This window comes from Idiotropiscis lumnitzeri, chromosome 2, assembly GCF_059441095.1.
Source record: "Idiotropiscis lumnitzeri isolate Australia: NSW breed Sydney's pygmy pipehorse chromosome 2, RoL_Ilum_1.0, whole genome shotgun sequence".
Lineage (NCBI taxonomy): Eukaryota > Metazoa > Chordata > Actinopteri > Syngnathiformes > Syngnathidae > Idiotropiscis > Idiotropiscis lumnitzeri.
Window position 1 is genome coordinate 23,978,915 of NC_142392.1, and position 20,132 is coordinate 23,999,046.

A 20,132-nucleotide genomic window follows, 5' to 3' on the forward strand; every position below is an offset into this window, starting at 1 on the left:
ATTTGACAAAATGAAAGTTTTTCCGAAGTGAGATTCTGCTTAGCAACAAACCCCAAACGCTTGATAGAGCTCAACCTAGAAAGTGTATTTAGCCAGTCAGGAATTTATTCAGAAACCGTAATTATTAAATCTATGTGAGGGGATATTTGAAGAGTTGGAGTTTTGTTCAATGGACCATACATATACGAGCCAGCCAAACACAGCGAGAAAACCAGCGCTGACTCCAGTCGCCATCAAGTTGCCCACTCCTGACATACCAAAACCTTGAAGAGAAACTGAGACGATTTGCGTTTCTCTTTCTGGTTCTTTTTATAGTTCAACTTCTAGTTCTGTTTTTCACCTTTTCACACAGCGTAATGAAGACCAGTTGAGCAAGTGGAACAAGTGATTTTATTGATGATTGTGGAAGGCACAGATTTCATCAGCACCGTTTCTTCTCACACCTTTTCCATTAGGTACGATTAAAAAGACAACTGAAAAGCATAACGTTAAAAAATGTTGTTCCAGGCAAAGGCAATTTATTTCCTTTACATGTTTGATGTAAACACACGAAAAAATCATCATCACTCACACACAATGGTTCTTCTGGCAATGATCACATTGGCTTAGTGTCAATAAAAGAGCTTTGCAAAATTCAATACATCATATTTTATTCAAAATCACATTTACATCTTACCACAAAGAGTCAGTTCCTTGAGTTTTTTGTTGTCTTTTTTTTAAGCTTCAAGGATCGCTGCAATTCTCACCAGAACAATTGTGTCTCTCAGCACTACGTTTAGTGAAGAATTTTTTAGCACAAACACTGCAACTGAATGGCTTGTCTCCACTGTGTGTTCTTGTGTGGCTTCGTGAATACGACTTTCGAGAGAACCTCTTGGCACAAACTAAGCAGGAAAAAGGTTTTTCTCCACTGTGCGTTCTTGTGTGGATTGTTAAACTTGAATTTTGAGAGAAGCTTTTACCACAAACTGAGCAAGAAAAAGGGTTTTCGCCAGTGTGTGTTCTTGTGTGACAAGTTAAATGTGACTTTGCAGAGAAGCGTCTACCACAAACTGAGCAGGAAAAGGCTTTTTCACCACTGTGTGTTCTTGTGTGTTCTGTTAAAGTTCCCTTTTGAGAGAAGCATTTTCCACAAACTGAGCAGGAAAAGGGTTTTTCTCCACTGTGTGTTCTTGCGTGGGTTGTTAAATGCGACTTTTGAGAGAAACTCTTGCCACAAACTGAGCAAGAAAAAGGTTTTTCTCCACTGTGTATTGTTGTGTGTTTTATTAAATATGACTTGAAAGAAAAGCTTTTGCCACACACTGAGCAAGAGAAAGGTTTTTCTCCATTGTGCGTTCTTGTGTGCCTTACTAAAGACTTTCGAGAGAAGCATTTCCCACAAACTGAGCAAGAAAAAGGTTTTTCACCACTGTGTGTTCTTGTGTGCGGTTTTAAAGACAGCTTTGCAGTGAATGAGTCAGTGTGACATGCCCTTTCACCTTGAGCTTGCCCAGCATCATCATCATCATCATCATCGTCATGAGCGTCTGATGTGTCCTCATTATGTGCTTGTGATGGGCCCCAGTGGTCTTCATCACCTTCTGTTGTCACGTGATGACTTGAGCTGCTGCTTGTAGGCTCCGCCCCTCTTTTGTCCTCATTCTCATCTTCAGTCTTTATCGGGAGAACGTTCACTGGTGACTTGTTGATCTCCTCCTCCTCCTCCTCCTCCTTTTTGATGTGAGTCAAGTCTGGCTCCTCTTTCACAGAACGGAGATCATTTTGTCTGACGTCTGCAGGACACAAAAAGACAAATTTGGTTTGGTCAAGTCAAAGCTCAGGCGGCGACTTTGTCTTATATTGTTTCTACCATGCGACCTTGACTTGTGCCCGCCGCACACGGAGCAATGCGTGCGACCCCATCTTGGACCAAACCATGGGGGCATTTCACAAAATTACGTCCTACGATGTAAACCTCCCTTTAGCAGCACAGCTGTGATAAACGAGCATTTAAAAAAGAAGCACGTTGCGGCTGATGCCCTATTTCATTCCTGACATAGTCACAGACGTTTCTGGAAGCGAGCTGAAGTTAGCACACACAGGCTATTGTGTGGGTGTGATGGAACACCTGTTGTGGGACCCGAACATATTGATGCAGACCACTGGGGGCCATCGCAACATAATGTCATCGATAAAATAGGAATCCTTCAAGTGAAATATGTTTACAATTATTTCATTTTGCATTTATAGATAGTTTCATCATGGGTACTTTTTGCTTTCATTATAATCTGGATCCCTAAAAGAATTAAAGGGGCCCTGGAATCAGAGTGGCTATTTATTGCATGATTTACGTTTGTTTGTTTTTTTTAAATGATGCTTAACAGCCATAGGGTGTCAGTAATGAGTAACAAAGTAACACAAGACCTCCCACTGATACATCATCATTGTCATTTTAAAAAATTACCAGGAACTATGAGTTGCGGGGGAGATGCAAACCACCTGGGCCACAGGAACTTTATGACCAGGAACTAAATGTTCCTGGCCTTGTTGGTAGAAAAGGGGGTTGTGGCGTACTCCCTTTTTAAGCCCATAGTAAGCCAAAGATGAAGATGCATTCCTTGCAGCATGCGCTTGTTCACTGATGAGATCCGTGCAACCCTGGATGGCCGCATTCAATGTATTTTAAATGTTTGGATGAGGTGAAACTACGCACGTGCACAAAACTGTGCAGGGCCACCCGAGGTTCATTGACTCTCACCCGACCAATCCAGTACAAAGTTAATAAATAAATAAATAAGACCAATACGTACTTGTTTTTTTTTTTAAAAACTTAATATTTTGTGTTGTATGCACTAAAATTGATCAACCGCCATTGATGTTTTCGCCGCAGTGTGCACATTTTTTAGAGTCGGGCAGAATTCCTTCCGTAAGGAACTGCTTGAACAAGATATAAAAACCAGAAAATGTAAAATGTTAAATCAGTTCAAATTTTATACTGGGAAAAACATGGAATTCACCCCCCAATATTGGTTATTCTTCGGCATTTATTTTCTGCACTGATTTCATTTGGCATAAACAAATTTTCAGCAAACCGACAAATAAAAGGCAACATTTAAAAATAAAATGGCAATAACCGTGAACGCATTTCCCCAAACAACTTAATGTTGTGATGCATATTTCTAACGATAGAAAGTCGTTCTTGACAAAGCAAATGAGAGTAAAACGTGTACAAACCTGCTTTGTGTAGCACAACACGAGGCTGCTTGCTAACTTCGCCCAGCAGTTGAAGATGTTGCTCGTTCTCTTCTTTTATTCCACAAAGTTCCTCTTTGTACTTTGGTGTCGTTCTAGCACACATTTTCAAATGATAATTCCAAAAAATCCGCACTTGATCTCTGTTTGGCGATGAGTCATGTGCCTCTTTTCGTTAGCGGCTAGCTAGCTAACAAGCTAAGCTAACTACGCCGAAAAGCATCAACACGCGAAGATGAGGTTATCGGGACACAAATACTTAATGAATTATGTCGTAGTCCTTTAGAGTAGCACTGGACATCCTGTGAGAAAATTACAGTCAGTTCCACACTAAACCAGAAGAATTTAGCGGTGGACTGTTTTTGTTCCGGTGTGGACGGGTCGGTGGATGAGATCGAGGTCCTGCGGAAGCTGCGCTTGCTAATGACGTCATGCTTTAAGCGCGTATTTTTCAAATATATTTCTTTGCTTCTGTGTTTGTTTTTACACCCGATTGTTCTATTTTAATATATATATATTTTTATATAATATTTTATTTCGGTTGATTAAAAAAATTAACAAAATAACTAAATTCACGCCACATTGGTGAGTCATCTCTCGCGTCACTTCCGCCTATGCCCCTCCGAGAAGCCTCTGCTGCTCCAGCAGTGGGACGTTTACGATTCTCTGACCGATGCTGCGGTTCACTCGGGCTGCAAGATTGTATGAATATAATGTCTGCATATACTAGCAGTGCTTCTCAATTATTTCACGCCGGCCCCTACCAAGAATAAAAAGATTCGCCCCAGCCCCACCACCAATTTTTTTCTGTCTTTGTAGATTGATGTTAGATTGTCAATAAAATATCCCTTAACTAAGCTAAATTGATAAGAAATATAATTTTAAGAATTATTATTGTGAGGATCTCGAAACTCAGTACTCTGTTGTGCAAATATTGATGAGATGATAAATATTTACTCATACGTTTTTTGTAAAATCTTTATTCACAAAAGCAAACCAAACACATTTTGGAATACCAAAATCCATGCGATGCATCGAATTTGAAGTACTTAGCACCTGCCATGTCACTCAGGATTTTTTCACGCTTGGGAATCTGATAATGTTCTCTTATATGAAACAAATCAGTGCCTACCTTCTGCCAGGGAGTTGTGGGAAGGTCAGCTACCAGTATTGGCTCTTTGACTTGTTTGTGTTGATGTTTTTGGCAAACTTGGTGTAAATGTAGCCATAATCGGGCATGGATTTAATTTATTTGTTCCTTGTTAGTTATTTATATGTATAGTTAATTTATGCAGTTAAGTAATTTACATATTAGTATTTGCATTTAATTCTTTACATAGTATTGCATTGTTTGGAGGACACGCCCTTGCCTTCCGTTTCCCTTTAAATACTTCCCGGTTTTGGCCCCACACGTGTATAGATGATCAACTGGTTTGACCCTGCGATCACTTCAGCCAAACTTTATCAAGAATAGAGACAAGGAGGACAAATTATCACCTCAACAATTCACCCTTCAATTCCCTCTTTTGAAGCAGCAGCCAACGAGGTATTTTTTCATTTCTATATTGTTTCAGTATGTGTATGTGACATTAGTTACTTTGTTGTTTTTATGGATGTATTGTCAATTGTATTATTTATTTGTGTACAGTTTTCACTGTGTGATGGAGTAAGACGCCTTCATTAAACCAGTTACCAAAAGAAAACCATTTGTGTTTGTCGTGCCTGCGGAGGGAGTTACACTTGGCATTTTGAAATCATTTCTTCGATGTCTTTGTTAATGCCCGGCCAGTAGATGGCTTCTCGTGCTCTTCTCTTACATTTCTCCACTCCCAGGTGTCCTTTGTGAAGACGCTGAAGCATGTCCTTGTGCATAGATTGTGGAACTACAATCCTGTCCGTCCTCAGCAGGAGGCCGTCCGCCATGCACAACTCCGCTCTCATCGGGTAAAACTGAGGGCAGTTCCCTTTTGACCATCCATTGTTCATACATTGTGACACTTTGTTCAAGACTGACAGCATAACGTCAGTAGCAGGAAGTGCGGCTGTGACCATGTTAATGTGAGCCTCAGCCTCCTCCGCCGTAACGCAGTCCTTGATGTCACTGTTAGGGTGCGGCGCTCGGGATAACGCATCAGCAAGCACTATGTAGTTTCCAGGCGTGTATATTAGCTCAAAATCATAGCGCTGCAATGTCATCATCATGCGTTGAATTCTGGGCGTCATGTCATTGAGATTTTTCTTTCTAATTGAAATCAGTGGCTTATGATCAGTGTAAGAGCCATATTGAGGAATGTTTTCTAATTTGGAATTCATTATTATTATTTAAACATTATTGATATTGATTGCCTAACGAGCCACACGTGAGAGGGTGGTCATGTGACGTGCCGTATAGATAGTGGTCATGTGACGTGCCTGAAACGCACATTCAGAAGGTCGGGTGGTGGGTGACATAGTTTTCTGACCGACGCCAACCAGCGACTTCAATGCACGACAACCAACAACGACGCCAACCAGCGACTTCAATGCACGACAACCAACAACGACGCCAACCAGCGACTTCAATCCTCGACGCAAGCAGCGACAACCAACAACGACGCTGATCAGCGAACTGTGACAGCCACACCACCGACGCTGGTCAATTGGAAGCTTCGTCGCGTCAGGCTAGTTATTACTCACCCGCTCCTACAGTGGCAAGTAAACCCAAAGAGTTGCCACTACATAAAGTCAGAAAACTTCGCCTGGAAGCCAGGAAACCCTCACCAGAAAGACAGAGAACTTACCTGGACATCCAGAAAGCCTTCACCGGATGATCGACACGGATCGGATCCACTGAAGGAGAAAGCAGGTTGAAGAAGTGAGCTGCTAACGTTGCTACGTTAGCCTGCCACCGCGCTTCACCGTCACTACGTCACTCAAGCCAAGTGGAAGTCATTCAGTCAGAGCGGGAGCTCTCGGCTGGTTCATTCATAAATGTTTGAAACCATCTGCTGATAAGATAATTGCTGCACTGCGAAGAATACAAGGAGATTAGCATTTGATGTTGGAAAAGTTCGATTATTTGGACATTTGCTGGTGAACGGAGCAGTAGTTAATAAAGGTGGCAAACGACCCAGAGAATGAACAGACGCCCGCAGATTTTGGCCAAAAGTGGGCACCAAAGCCCACTGAAAAGGCATTGCAAGAAAAACTGCGTCGCCTGATTGGAAAAAGGAAAAGCAAGCTTGGCAAACTCACAGCGAAAATGAACAAAATAGATGAACTCATGCAAAATAATGAAGATGCATACATAATAAAAGACATTTTGCAAGGCGATGTGTGCAACATGCATAAAGAAATAGATGAGGTGAATGATGCCATAATTCCTTTATTGGATGAGGAATCCAGAAAAGTGGACCAGGAATGGTTCAGTCACAAATTAACTGCATTAAAGGAACATATGCAAGGTTCTTTGGATTGGGTCAGTCACCAGTGTGAAAAAACAAACCGTGGTCCAATTGCACCTTCAGATGTTTCACTACAAGATGACATAGGGGTGGGCGATAGTGTTTCACAAGTTAATCTACAGGACTGTAGACATAAAATGAAAGGTGAATCAGCCTCAGGTGTGTCAAGAAGATCGTCAAGGAGCTCAGTGTCAGCTGTACGTGCTAAAGAAGCAGCAGAGCATGCAGCTCTCCTAGCAAGATCAGCAGCATTGAAACGAAGGCAAGCTTTGGAGCTGGAAGAAGCACATTTAAAGGCTAGAAAAGAGACATTGGAAGTTGAAAGTGCGCTTGCAGAGTCTTCAGCGAAATTAAAAGTTTTGGAGTCATATGAAGATGGGATGAACAGCTATGTCTCCAGTGCATCCTCTCAACGCCAAATAAAGAAAGAAGAGGAACGTGATTATAGTGAACAGCCATCAGTGAGACGAATAGCAAGGAGCTCTGGTCTTGGATTACACCCGCCAGCTGGTAGCAACCAGAGACAAGTCGCAAGACAAATAAATGATGACAACAACCTCCATCAGGTGCTAGAAAGACAATCACATCACAGAGATGCTTGTTAAACAGCACAACTTGTCAAGCCTACCACAGAAGAAGGTTCTGGTGTTTGAAGGTGACCCGCTAACTTACAAGTCATTTATTAGATCATTTGAACATGCTGTTGAGAGCAAAGCTGATACTTATCAAGTCATGTTCTACTATCTAGAGCAATATACCAGTGGGGAAGCGCAGGAGCTAGTGCGTAGCTGTGAGCATATGCCATCTGAAAAAGGCTACAGAGAAGCTAGAAGGCTGTTGAAAAAACACTATGGCAATGAGTTAAAGATTGCAAATGCTTATATGGAGAAGGCATTGAATCGGCCTAGCATCAAACAAGAGGATGGTAAAGCGCTGAATGCTTATGCGCTGTTCCTGACTGGCTGTGAGAATACAATGGGAGACTTGGAGTTCATGGAGGAAATGGACAACCCCACTAATATGCGAGCTGTTCTTTCCAAACTTCCCTATAAATTGCGTGAGAAGTGGAGAGTGACTGCCTTTGATTTTGAAGAGAAGGGGAGAGGACGTGCTAGATTCTCAACCTTGGTCAAGTTCATTGATCGCCAGGCAAAGATCATCACAAGTCCCCTATTTGGTAGCATGTCAGAGCCTCATGCAACAAAGGAAGGAAAGAACAAAAGAGACTATCATTGCAAGAAAAGTAGTCGGCGGGAAGGTAGCAGTTTCGCTACAGGAGTTGAAGCGCCACAAGGAGAAAAGGAACAAAATGTAACAGTCAAGAAAACTGTTAATGTTGCTATGCAGAAGCCTTGTGTATACTGCCAAAATAAACATACTATGGTGGAGTGCAGAAAAATTAGAGAACAACCATTCCGGAAAAGATTGGATTTTCTGAAATCCAAAGGCCTGTGCTTTGGATGTCTTTTCCCAGGACACCTCAGCAAAGACTGTAAAAAGAGAACATGGTGTCAAATATGTTCGCAAAGACATCCAGATTTGTTGCACATAGAGAAGGAGGAAGACAGTGCGCTCACTGATAAGAAAAAGGACAATGTGGCTACTGAAAGGAGGACAAAGAACTGCTCGGAGAGTGAAGAAATCTCCAACGCATGTGTGTCTCATGAAGCTTGTTCCTATATTGGGGCCGGAAGCAAATGTGCATTAGCGGTCTTGCCTGTCAAGGTCAAATCGAAGAGAAGTGAAAGATATGTGAAAACATATGCCTTTATAGATCCTGGCAGCACCGCAAGCTTTTGCACGGAAGACCTTCTAAGAAAGCTGAAACTCAGGGGCCGAAGAACACAAATTCTTCTCAACACCATGAGCTGTAGCAGGGCAGATGACAATAATGTGTTGAAGACATTTGTCTTGTCAGACTTACAAGTGTGTGGGCTGGAGGAAGACGTATACATCGACCTGCCTAGAGTATTCACCCACAGCTTCATTCCGGTTCAGAAGGAAAGCATTCCCAAACAGGAAGACATTGCATGTTGGCCTTATCTGAAAGATGTGACTCTGCCTCAAATCAATTCTACAATCGGCCTGCTCATAGGCACCAACGTCCCGAAGGCCATGGAGCCATGGCAAGTGATTCATGCTGAAGGAGGTGGTCCCTATGCCGTCAGAACCGCCTTAGGATGGGTAGTAAATGGGCCTCTACGAAGTTTGAAAATGGAGAGCCACACTGGAAAAACCCACACAGTCAATTATCTTTCAGTTGTGGAAATAGAACAGTTGTTAAGACAACAATATGATGCAGATTTCCCAGAACGCATCTGTGAGGAGAAAGAAGAAATGTCAAGGGAAGACTGCAAGTTCATGACTCTGGTGAACAGTTCTGCTAGACTGGTGGATGGACATTACTGTGTGAGCCTGCCACTAAAAAATGCGGCAGTCAGGATGCCAAACAATCGCTGTATCGCCGAACAGCGCGCCATCAGCCGGAAAGGGAAATTGAAACGACACGCAGGTTTCCATAAGGACTACAAGACATTCATGAAGGACGTCATTGATAATGGATATGCTGTCAAAGTTCCCATGAAGCAGTTGCTGCTGCACCTGAGGGAGGAAAGGAAGGTCTTCATGGACAAGATCAAGAGGACTGAGAACCAGCGAAGCAAGCAAGAGCAGCTGGTAACAGAGCACATGAAAGGATTTCGGCTGACACTTCAGCCAACCCTGCTCACTATAGAAGACCTAGAAGAGGCTGAGAAAGAACTGATACAGTTCAGTCAGCAACAAACTTACCCTGAAGAACTGTTTGCCTTACAAAGCGGTGGACATTTGAGAAAGACTAGTCCAATCTACAAATTGGATCCTTTTCTGCAGGAAGGAATCATGCGGGTAGGCGGACGGCTCTCCAAATTATCAATGCCAGAAGAGATAAAGCACCCTGCGATTCTATGTAGAAGCTCTCCAATTGCTGCGCTCTTCTTGCAACACATCCACAAAGAAATAGGACACTGCGGCCGTAACTACATGTTGGCCAAACTGCGCACAAGGTATTGGATACCTCAAGTAAGCTCAGCAATCAGAGGCATCATTTCAAGATGTACTGTCTGCAGACGACTTAACAGTAGAACGGGAGAGCAGAAAATGGCCGATCTGCCATTGGACCGCATCACACCAGATCAGCCTCCATTCACGAACGTAAGAGTGGACTTTTTTGGGCCTTTCGAGGTCAAGAGGGGACGAATCCATGTAAAAAGGTATGGCGTACTCTTTACCTGCCTCACCACAAGGGCCATCCACATCGAGATTGCCCACAGTCTGGACACAGACTCTTGCATAAATGCGCTCCGCCGCTTTATCTGCAGAAGAGGTCAGGTCAAGATTATGCGGTCAGACAATGGGACCAATTTTGTTGCTGCTGAGAGAGAGCTACGTGAGTCCCTTCAAGAATTCAACCAACGACAAATTTCTAATGCAATGATGGAGAAAGGTGTGAAGTGGATCTTCAACCCGCCCGCAGCTTCTCATCATGGTGGTGTGTGGGAAAGACTGATTCGCACGGTGCGAAAGGTCTTGAATTCAATCGTCAGGCAACAGTCACTGGATGATGAGAGACTGTTAACCGTCATGTGTGAGGTGGAGTCTATCATCAACTGCAGACCTCTCACCCTGGCATCAGATGACCCCAGTGATCTTGACGTTTTGACACCAAACCACTTACTACTTCTGAAGGCACAACCCAACATTCCTCCAGGAATCTTCTCCCGTGACGACCAGTATGCTCGAAGACGATGGCGGCAGGTGCAATATATTGCAGATCTGTTTTGGACCAGGTGGCTCAAGGAATACCTGCCATTGCTCCAGAATCGGCAAAAGTGGTCGAGACCCAGGAGGAACTTTCAAGAGGGTGATGTCGTCTTGATAGCAGACAATGCCGCACCACGCAACTCCTGGATGATGGGCCGGGTCCTAAAGACCTTGCCTGATGCAAAGGGTGTGGAAAGACGAGTAGTGGTGCAGACGAAGACCAGTCAGCTGGACAGACCAGTGAGTAAGCTCTGCTTGTTTCAAGAGTCAACATGAAGATTAAGGACTCATACACTGGACTCAATTGATAATTTGATCTTTGATAGTTTAAGTTTGTGATAAAGCAATCGTAGTGATACACTTAAGATTAAGCGTATCTGGTGTTTAATGGCTCTTGAGGTATTTAGAATTCTGTAATTGTTCCGCCCATAGCATAAACAATTAGGGGCCGGAAATGTAAGAGCCATATTGAGGAATGTTTTCTAATTTGGAAGTCATTATTATTATTTAAATATTACTGAGATGCATAATTGTATTTTATGAAGGAAGAAAATTTAGTTTAGCATTGCGTGTCTTAGAAACGGTATTGATTACCTAACGAGCCACACGTGAGAATGTAGTCATGTGACATGCCGTATAAATAGTAGTCATGTGACGTGCCTAAAACACACATTCAGAAGGTCGGGTGGTGGTGACAAAGTTTTTCTGACCGACGCCAAGCAGCAACTTCAATCACCGACAACCAACAGCGACGCCAAGCAGCGACTTCAATCCTCGACGCAAGCAGCGACTCCAACAACAACGACGCCGATCAACGAACTCTGACAGCCACTGTGACAGCCACACTACCGACGCTGGTCAACGAGCGCCGACAGCGGCAACCACGATCAGCGACCTCAAGCCACATCGATCGACGACCTCGACCACGTCATGTTTGAGTTATGGAAATATTAGTAAACTTGTGAAACGAAGATCCTGAGTTGGAAGTTTTGTCGCGTCAGGCTAGTTATTATTCACCCGCTCCTACAGTGGCAAGTAAACCCGAAAGAGTTGCCACTACACCGTGTGTTCATTGATGATTTGGTTGTGTGGGGAAACACGGAACAAGAACACAATGAGAGACTGGAGAAACTGCTACAAAGAGTTAAAATGAATGGACTTAAACTAAAACGAGAGAAATGTCTGTTTGGAGTTACAGAATTGACATTCTTGGGAGACAAGCTCACAGCAGATGGAGTGGTGCCAGACAGAACCAAAGTGCAAGCAATACTGGACATGCCAGTTCCAACTGAGAAAAAAGGACTTCTGCGAGCAATGGGGATGATAAACTTCCGGGGCAAGTTCATTCCAAACCTCTCTTCAAGTCAAAGTCCCTAAGAGAGCTGCTGCATCACAACGTAGTCTTTGAGTGGACAACAAAACATGACAAAGAATGGCAAGATCTAAAGAGAACTGTGACAGCTGAGCCAGTCCTTGCCTACTTTGATCCATCAAAACCAACCAAAATTTTTACGGATGCGTCGACAGACGTGCTAGGTGCCGTACTGCTGCAAAAGGCGAGAGACACTTGGCAACCTGTAGCCGATGCATCCAGGTCAATGTCAGAGACTGAAAAACGCTCTGCTCAGATCGAAAAGGAGTCACTGGGTCTAGTGTTTGGATTTGGCAAATTTCACACGTATGTTTATGGACTGCCCACGTTCATAGCAGAGACTGATCATAAGCCACTGATTTCAATTAGGAAGAAAAATCTCAATGACATGACGCCCAGAATTCAACGCATGATGATGACATTGCAGCGCTATGATTTTGAGCTAATATACACGCCTGGAAACTACATAGTGCTTGCTGATGCGTTATCCCGAGCGCCGCACCCTAACAGTGACATCAAGGACTGCGTTACGGCGGAGGAGGCTGAGGAGGCTGAGGCTCACGTCATCACTTCAAGCCCTTTATACCCACAGGCAAATGGGCAGGCTGAGAAGGGAGTGCAAATCATCAAGAGACTGCTAAGGAAGGCCAAGGATGATGCATCTGATCCTTACCTTGCCCTATTGAGTTACAGAGCTGCACCTCTGGAGTGGGGAGCTTCTTCGCCTGCTGACCTACTCATGTGCCGTAAGCTTCGCACCACGCTCCCACAAATACCACAAGGACATGACAACAACATTTGGATTGAAAATAAGAGAATGCTCAAACTCAAACAGAAAATTGCATATGATAGAGCTACAAAACATCTGGAACCTCTTTCTGAGAAAGACACTGTAAGGATTGAGGGACCTAATTGTTGGGACAGAAAAGCGACTGTCCTCAGCGAAGCCGGACCGAGATCTTACATTGTGGAAACAAAGGATGGACAAAGAGTGAGGAGGAACAGGAGGAGTCTTCTGATGGTTCCCGAGGACTGGAAGAAATCTTCTGATACGGCTGAGGCTGCAAAGCAGGTGGATACATCGAAGGAGCACAGACCTCAACCACCAGCAATTTCTGGGATTACTGAACCTCTTCGAAGATCAACAAGAGTTAGACGACAACCGGACAGGCTGATTGAAAATGTTTAATGTTGTGTTATTGTTGCTAAAATTGTTGTAGAGATGCTTGTTGTCATAAAAAAATGGATAGATATTGATAAGAAGTGAAAATAATTTATAACAAAACAATAATAATAATAATAATAATAATAAAATAATAATAATAAAAAAGGCATAGGCATTGTTTAACGTTTGAAAGGGAGATGTAATGATAGCAGTTATATCATTGGCCACTAGTTGGCAGTATTGCCCGATGTGTGTTTTGGTTACCAGACGAACAAGTGTGTCTGCACATAGACGACAATGCAAGTCAGTAACTAAAGAGACACAAGCTTGCAGCATCACGTTGCCTGCGTGACTACTTAAGATAGAAGACGGAACATTACAGTAACCATTAAAAAAACCGTATAGTAACCATAAAATTATTTTTAAAAAAAACGTATCGTAAACATACTAAAGCTGTTGCTTTATGTTATTTACAAAGAATTTTTGTTTAAAATCCCCCTGGCTCTTCTTTTTACGTTTTCTATATTATGCACGTATTAGCAACTGACCTTCCCACAACTCCCTGGCAGAAGGTAGGCACTGATTTGTTTCATATAAGAGAACATTATCAGATTCCCAAGCATGAAGAAGTCCTGAGTGACATGGCAGGTGCTAAGTACATACCTGTCAACCTCGGACAGTGACTCCCCTTATAAACCAGTGTAGTTCCCCTTATAAATGGATAAAAAACCTTATAAACACAATCGCGGCGTTTTTTAATTATATTTTATTATCACTATTAAGTATTTAGCAAGAAAGACAATGTAATGGAAAATAATAAAGGCAGTATGCATAACATTCTTGCATTGTACTTCCAGGCCCAGCATGTATTCAAATAAACAATTTCACCTTTATTTTCATAGTCAGTGTTAACGTTTAATGTTTTTTATTATATTCCGATGTGCATGATTTTGCTGACATAATCTGCTCCCGAGATGGTTTAACTTTGAAGCATAGGTCATCACAGTTTAACTTCACCTGGAGTAGAGCTGTAAGAGTGTCAGTGCCCATTGTCTTTCTATATTCGGTGTGAATCTTTCTGACGTTGCTGAACACACGCTCACTGTCAGCATTGCTATGAGGCAGGCACAGGAGCACTTGGTAGAGCTGTCGGATGAGGGGGAAACGCTCTTGGCCAAATCCAGTTTTCAGCTCAAAGATTTTAGGCCAAAATTCTTTGGGAATTGACCTTTGATCCTGAGAAGTCTGGGGCAAGAGTTGGGTACCCGGCGACTTGGTTTTTGGTTCCGAGGGCGGCCAGGCCCCGCTGACACCGACGGCTGCGGGGCTGAGGGAGGGGGAGTAGCGCAGGGCGGTCGAGCCCCAGCACCCCCCTCCCGGCCCCGGCCCGCCGGCCATGGCCCGGCCAGACTAGTGGGGTTTAGACAAGTACCCGAGACGGCGGGAACGTAACAAGCAGGAGCGGGGCGGGACGAGGCGGCGGGGACGGGGCGATCCAGACCGGGGACCGACAAGGTTGGGCCGAGGGAAAAGGAATCGGATAACTGCGCGCGGCTTGCCCTGCGCGCAGCCCCCGCTTCCTCGAGGAGGTTAAACGGATAACTGCACGCGACTCGCGCCGCGTGCAGCCCCCGCAATCCCCACTCCCCGGCCCCGTTACAGCCGTCCCCGTGGGCCACACTACCGCACGGGTCCCGGTACCTACTCCTTGCATGCCTGAACCTACCGCCACGGATGCGGCTCCGGGTCGCGGCGAGCCCCGGCGCGCGGCGGGCGTAACGGGCCGGCCCGCCCGCTCGTCGGCGGGCGAAACCGTCCCCTCCGCACCAGCCTCACGCGCCAGGAATCATTACCGAATGGCGAGTCAATATCGGTCTGGACTGAAACGTCATTGGGATTTTTTTTTGTTTAACTTTTTTGTGGTTTCCCATATAAAAGTCGTTATACGCCGTATGTGATTAGAAATTGTCAAAAAACGTATAAAATACCGTATAAGTTGACAGGTATGTCACTCATTTAAAAAATTGACGGCGTTAAAATGGGGTTGGATTAATCCCATTAATAACGCGTTTTTCTGACACCACTAAAAAATACTTCATTGCACATTTCGTTATTTATTTCTTAAAAATTGGCATTATTTATTTCTTAAAATTTGGCAAAGTGTGACATGACATTTCCCACATTCTTAATCAGGAAACATTGTTCAAAATTGTTCTGTTTTGTTTGCAGTTTATTGAGTAAATCAATCCATGTCAACTATCTCGCTGGGAAAAAAATCTCATGCAAAACAACAGATCAGATTTCTAATGTGGGAGCAAAACATCTCTGACTTTGAGTTGGAACATGAGGAGCAAGTGGAATTATTTGCAGAGGAATTTTATCCTCCGTCTCAAAGTCAGGAAACATTTTCGTGTTGTGTGACAACCGTAGCTAAGTGGAAGGTTTTGTTTTGCAGAATTGAGTCTTTGTAAGAGAGTCAGAGAAGGAAACTGATCTTTCGTTCGTGTTCACTTGAACTCGAATCCTATACAGTTTCACAGGCTTAGTCCAAGATTCAAGTGGCTCACAAAACATAATGTAGTCACCATCAAAAAATGAAATGCAGCATAGTTTCATGTCATATGGCAAACAAGGGTCCCTCCACAGCACCCCCAATTCCCAGCGTATGTTGTCTCCCAGCTCCACATCCCACGTGTGTGTTCCCGAGGCCAAAGCAAACAGAGCACATCGTTCCACTTGAACCTCTCTGGATTGTTTGGACGCTGCTGTCCTTCTTTAAAACTCACACTGGTCAGATCTTCAGACAGACTGAGTTCTGGAGCAGACGTGTTTTGGTCCAGAATGACTGGACTGTAGGAGACCATCTCCTTCATTCGTTCCCACACGTTGAACGTGAGGTTGCCCACATGTTTGGCTTCATCCAGCAGAGCCCCTGGGAGCAACTCGGGCTTGTCGGACAGCTTCTGGGTTCTGGTCACCGTGGTCTGAAAGTTCTTCATGAAGGAAACGGGCTCTGACGTCAGTGGCTCCTCTGTGCTCCTGATGGCATCTGCGAAAGCGACAATGTCTCTGCTGAGAGCCTCAATCTTCTCCTTCATCCTCTGAGTCTTCTTCTGCTTTTGATCCCTCACAGTGGACAACCTGGACTCCTCCTCAACCTGCAGGAAGCGACGAAGCTCCTCAAAATCCTTCTTAATTTTATTTTCAACCTACTCGCTCTGGACCTTGATGTACGTCGCTTGTTCGTTGCAGTTGTCTCTTATCTCAAATTTTTTCAGTCTTTTCTTCATGTCCTTCAGGCCTTCCTGGACTGTCTCTTTGTGACCTTTGACACCTTACAGAAGGGACGAAATTTGTGGCCAGTGTGGATTTTTGCATCTCTGCAGATGAGGCACACAAGCTCCTGGTGGTCCAAACAGAAGAGTTTCAGTTTCTTCTTGTGCAAGCTGCATCTCTCCTCCGCCTCCACTGAGGCTTGTGAAAAAGCCTCACACACATTCTTCAGGGCCAGGTTTGAAGGAATATCCATCGAACTAAACTCAGTCCTACAGACCGGACACGATAGATCTCCTTTCTGCTCCCACCATTGCAGCACACACGTGCGACAGAAGCTGTGACTACAAGGCAGCACGACAGGATCTTTAAAGACGTCCAAACAGGTCGGACATTGGAGAATGACCCCAACATGGCTGGCCATATTATTCGCAAAGACACCGACTCCGTCAATAAGCTTCCAACGTTCACTCTCAGGAGAGCCACTGTGCGTCTGCCTCAGTCACAAGTGGACAGATGATTTGACATCCTAAAAAAGTCCAAAGTGAACTTCCTGGAGCTGTGCTTCTGTTGCCAGAGTTCAATCGATGACACTTGGACTTGAATTGTATTGAACAAACGTTTATGTCTTTATTATCGTACAACTGCAATTAGCCAGGTACCAAAGTGCAACATTAAACGAGATAACGGCCGGCGAAGGGAGTGTCAGGTCAAGAAGTTGCTCAAGTCGAAAGAATATTCAGACTCACTGCATGATCGTAAAACTGATAATTTTGTCCTATTCAGATGCTCTCATAGTGCAGGGGCGGGGGGGGGGGGCCTACTCAAATCATCGACTTCCTGTTTGCCCAGACAGTGCCTCAATGGTTTCAAAATGCAAGTCGAGTGTGAAACAGATGAGAATCACTGATTTCATCCAAACCAATCAGAAATATTGAAACAAATTCTTGTGGGGATTGTTGGAATTTTAACTATAAATCTGGACCAAAAGTTTACCAAATTGTTCTAATTGGTTATCTGACTCCATTAATTGTTAACCAAACACGACCTACATTCATCCAACAATTATGCGTGCACGGTTTGAGAGAGAAATGACCAGGAAGCCGGTAATTCCACACGGGAGCGGATTTATTCCTAACAGGAGATCTAGTACAAAGTCTGGGGCTCGGTCCCTCTCAGCACAGTTCTGCGCGTCTCTGTATCCAACAGAAGACGAGTGTTCAAGTGTTCATATTTTTCCATTCTTTATGAGTTTGTATATTCAAATTGCTTTCGTTTCAGGCCCCAGGTTGGCAGGCGTGTTGACAGATAATAATCCTGCAAATGCAGGAAAAATGATGAGAACGGAGATCAGTTGCTGCAAGTTCGGTAGGAGAAACGTAAACGTTCCACTGCTGTTGCAGCAGCGACTTCTCGGAGCATAAGCGGAAGTGACGTAGGGGCTGGCGCGTCATCATGGTGGGATGCAGTTATTTTGTTTAAAAAAAATTATCAACTGAATTGAAATATTATATAGAATATATATTAAAACAGAACAGCCAGGTGTAAAAACAAACACAGAGGCAAAGAAATATATTTGAAAAATACGTGTTTAAAGCATGACGTCATTAACAAGCGCGCAGCTTCCGAAGGACCTCGACCACATCCACCGACCCGTCCACACGGGAACAAAAAAAACCTCCGCTAAATTCTTCTGATTTAGTGTGGAACTGACTGTAAATTTCTCAAAGGATGTCCAGTGCTACTCTAAAGGACTACGACATAATTCATTAAGTCTTTGTGTCCCGATAACCTCATCTTCGCGCGTTGATGCTTTTTGGCGTAGTTAGCTTAGCTTGTTAGCTAGCTAGCCGCTAACGAAAAGAGGCACATGACTCATCGCCAAGCAGAGATCAAGTGCGGGTTTTTTGGAATTATCATTTGAAAATGTGTGAAAGAACGACACCCAAGTACAAAGAGGAACTTTGTGGAATAAAAGAAGAGAACGAGCAACATCTTCAACTGCTGGACGAAGTTAGCAAGCAGCCTCGTGTTGTGCCACTCAAAGCAGGTTTGTACACGTCTTACTCTCATTTGCTTTGTATAGAACGACTTTCTATCGTTAGAAATATGCATCACAACATTAAGTTGTTTGGGGCCATGCGTTCACGGTTATTGCCGTTTTATTTTTTAATATTGACTTCTACTTGTCGGTTTGCTGAACATTTGTTTATGCCAAATGAAATCAGTGCAGAAAATAAATGCCAAAGAATAACCAAGAGTGGGGGGTCAACTCCATGTTTTTTCCAGTATAAAATTTGAACTGATTATTGAACAGTTTACATTTTACTTATTTTCCATCTTTTTCATGCAATTCTTGACAGAAGGAATTCTGCCTGACTCTAAAAAATGTACACACTGCGGCGAAAACATCAATGGCGATTGATCAATTGTAGTGGATAAAACACCAAATGTTAAGTTTTAAAAAAAGCAAGTACGTATTGGTCTTATTTATTTATGAACTTTGTACAGGCTTGGTCGGGTGAGAGTCAATGAACCTCGGGTGGCCCTGCACTGTTTTGTGCACGTGTGCGTAGTTTCACCCCATCCAAACATTTAAAATATATTTTATGCATCCATCCAGGGTTGCACGGTTCTCATCAGTGAACAAGCGCATGCTGCAAGGAATGCATCTGCATCTTTGGCTTACTATGGGCTTAAAAAGGCTGAACGTCACAACCCCCTTTTCCACCAACAAGTCCAGGAACATTTAGTTCTATCTCTTAATGCAAAATGAAATACTTGTAAACATATTTCACTTGAAGGATTCCTATTTTATCAATGACATTATGTTGCGATGGCCCACAGTGGTCTGCATCAATAAGTTCGGGTCCCACAACAGGTGTTCCATCAGACGCACACAATAGCCTGCGTGTGCTAACTTCAGCTCGCTTCCAGAAACGTCTGTGGCCATGTCAGGAATGAAATTGGGCATCAAAAGGGAGGTTTACATCGTAGGACGTAATTTTGTGAAATGTCCCCATGGTCCGGTCAAAGTTGGGGTCGCACGCATTGCTCCATGTGCGGCAGGCGCAAGTCAAGGTAGCATTGTTGAAACAATATAAGACAAAGTCGCTGCATGAGCTTTGACTTGACCAAACAAAATGTGTGTTTGTCTTTGTGTCCTACAGACGTCAGTGAATACTATCTCCGTTCTGTGAAAGAGGAGCAAGACTTGACTCACATCAAAAAGGAGGAGGAGGAGGAGGATATCAACAAGTCACCACTGAACGTTGTCCCTATAAAGACTGAAGATGAAAACAAGGATGAGAGTGAGGACAACCGAGGGGCGGAGCCTACAAGCAGCAGTTCAAGTCATCACGTGACAACAGAAGGTGATGAAGACCACCGGGGGCCATCACAAGTACATAATGAGGACACATTATCAGATGCTCATGACGATGATGATGATGATGATGATGATGATGGGCAAGCCAAAGGTGAAAGGGCATGTCACACTGACAGTTGGGTATGTTCTCACTGTGGGAAATCATTAACCTCAAAATTCTCTTTAAAACTGCACACAAGAACACACAGTGGAGAAAAACCTTTTTCCTGCTCAGTTTGTGGAAAAAGCTTCTCTCAAAAGGCAAATTTAACAAGTCACGCAAGAACACACAGTGGAGAAAAACCTTTTTCCTGCTCAATTTGTGGAAAATGCTTCTCTCAAAAGGCGAGTTTAACAGAACACACAAGAACACACACTGGAGAAAAGCCTTTTTCCTGCTCAATTTGTGGAAAATGCTTCTCTCAAAAGGCGAGTTTAACAGAACACACAAGAACACACACTGGAGAAAAACCTTTT

At 43.7% G+C, this 20,132-nt stretch overlaps 1 pseudogene; it reads right to left on the reverse strand.

Moving 5' to 3' along the window:
* Positions 1-12,010: 12,010 nt before the first annotated feature.
* On the reverse strand, positions 12,011-16,712 carry LOC148342040 (E3 ubiquitin-protein ligase TRIM35-like; annotated as a pseudogene).
* Between the last annotated feature and the right edge of the window lie 3,420 nt (positions 16,713-20,132).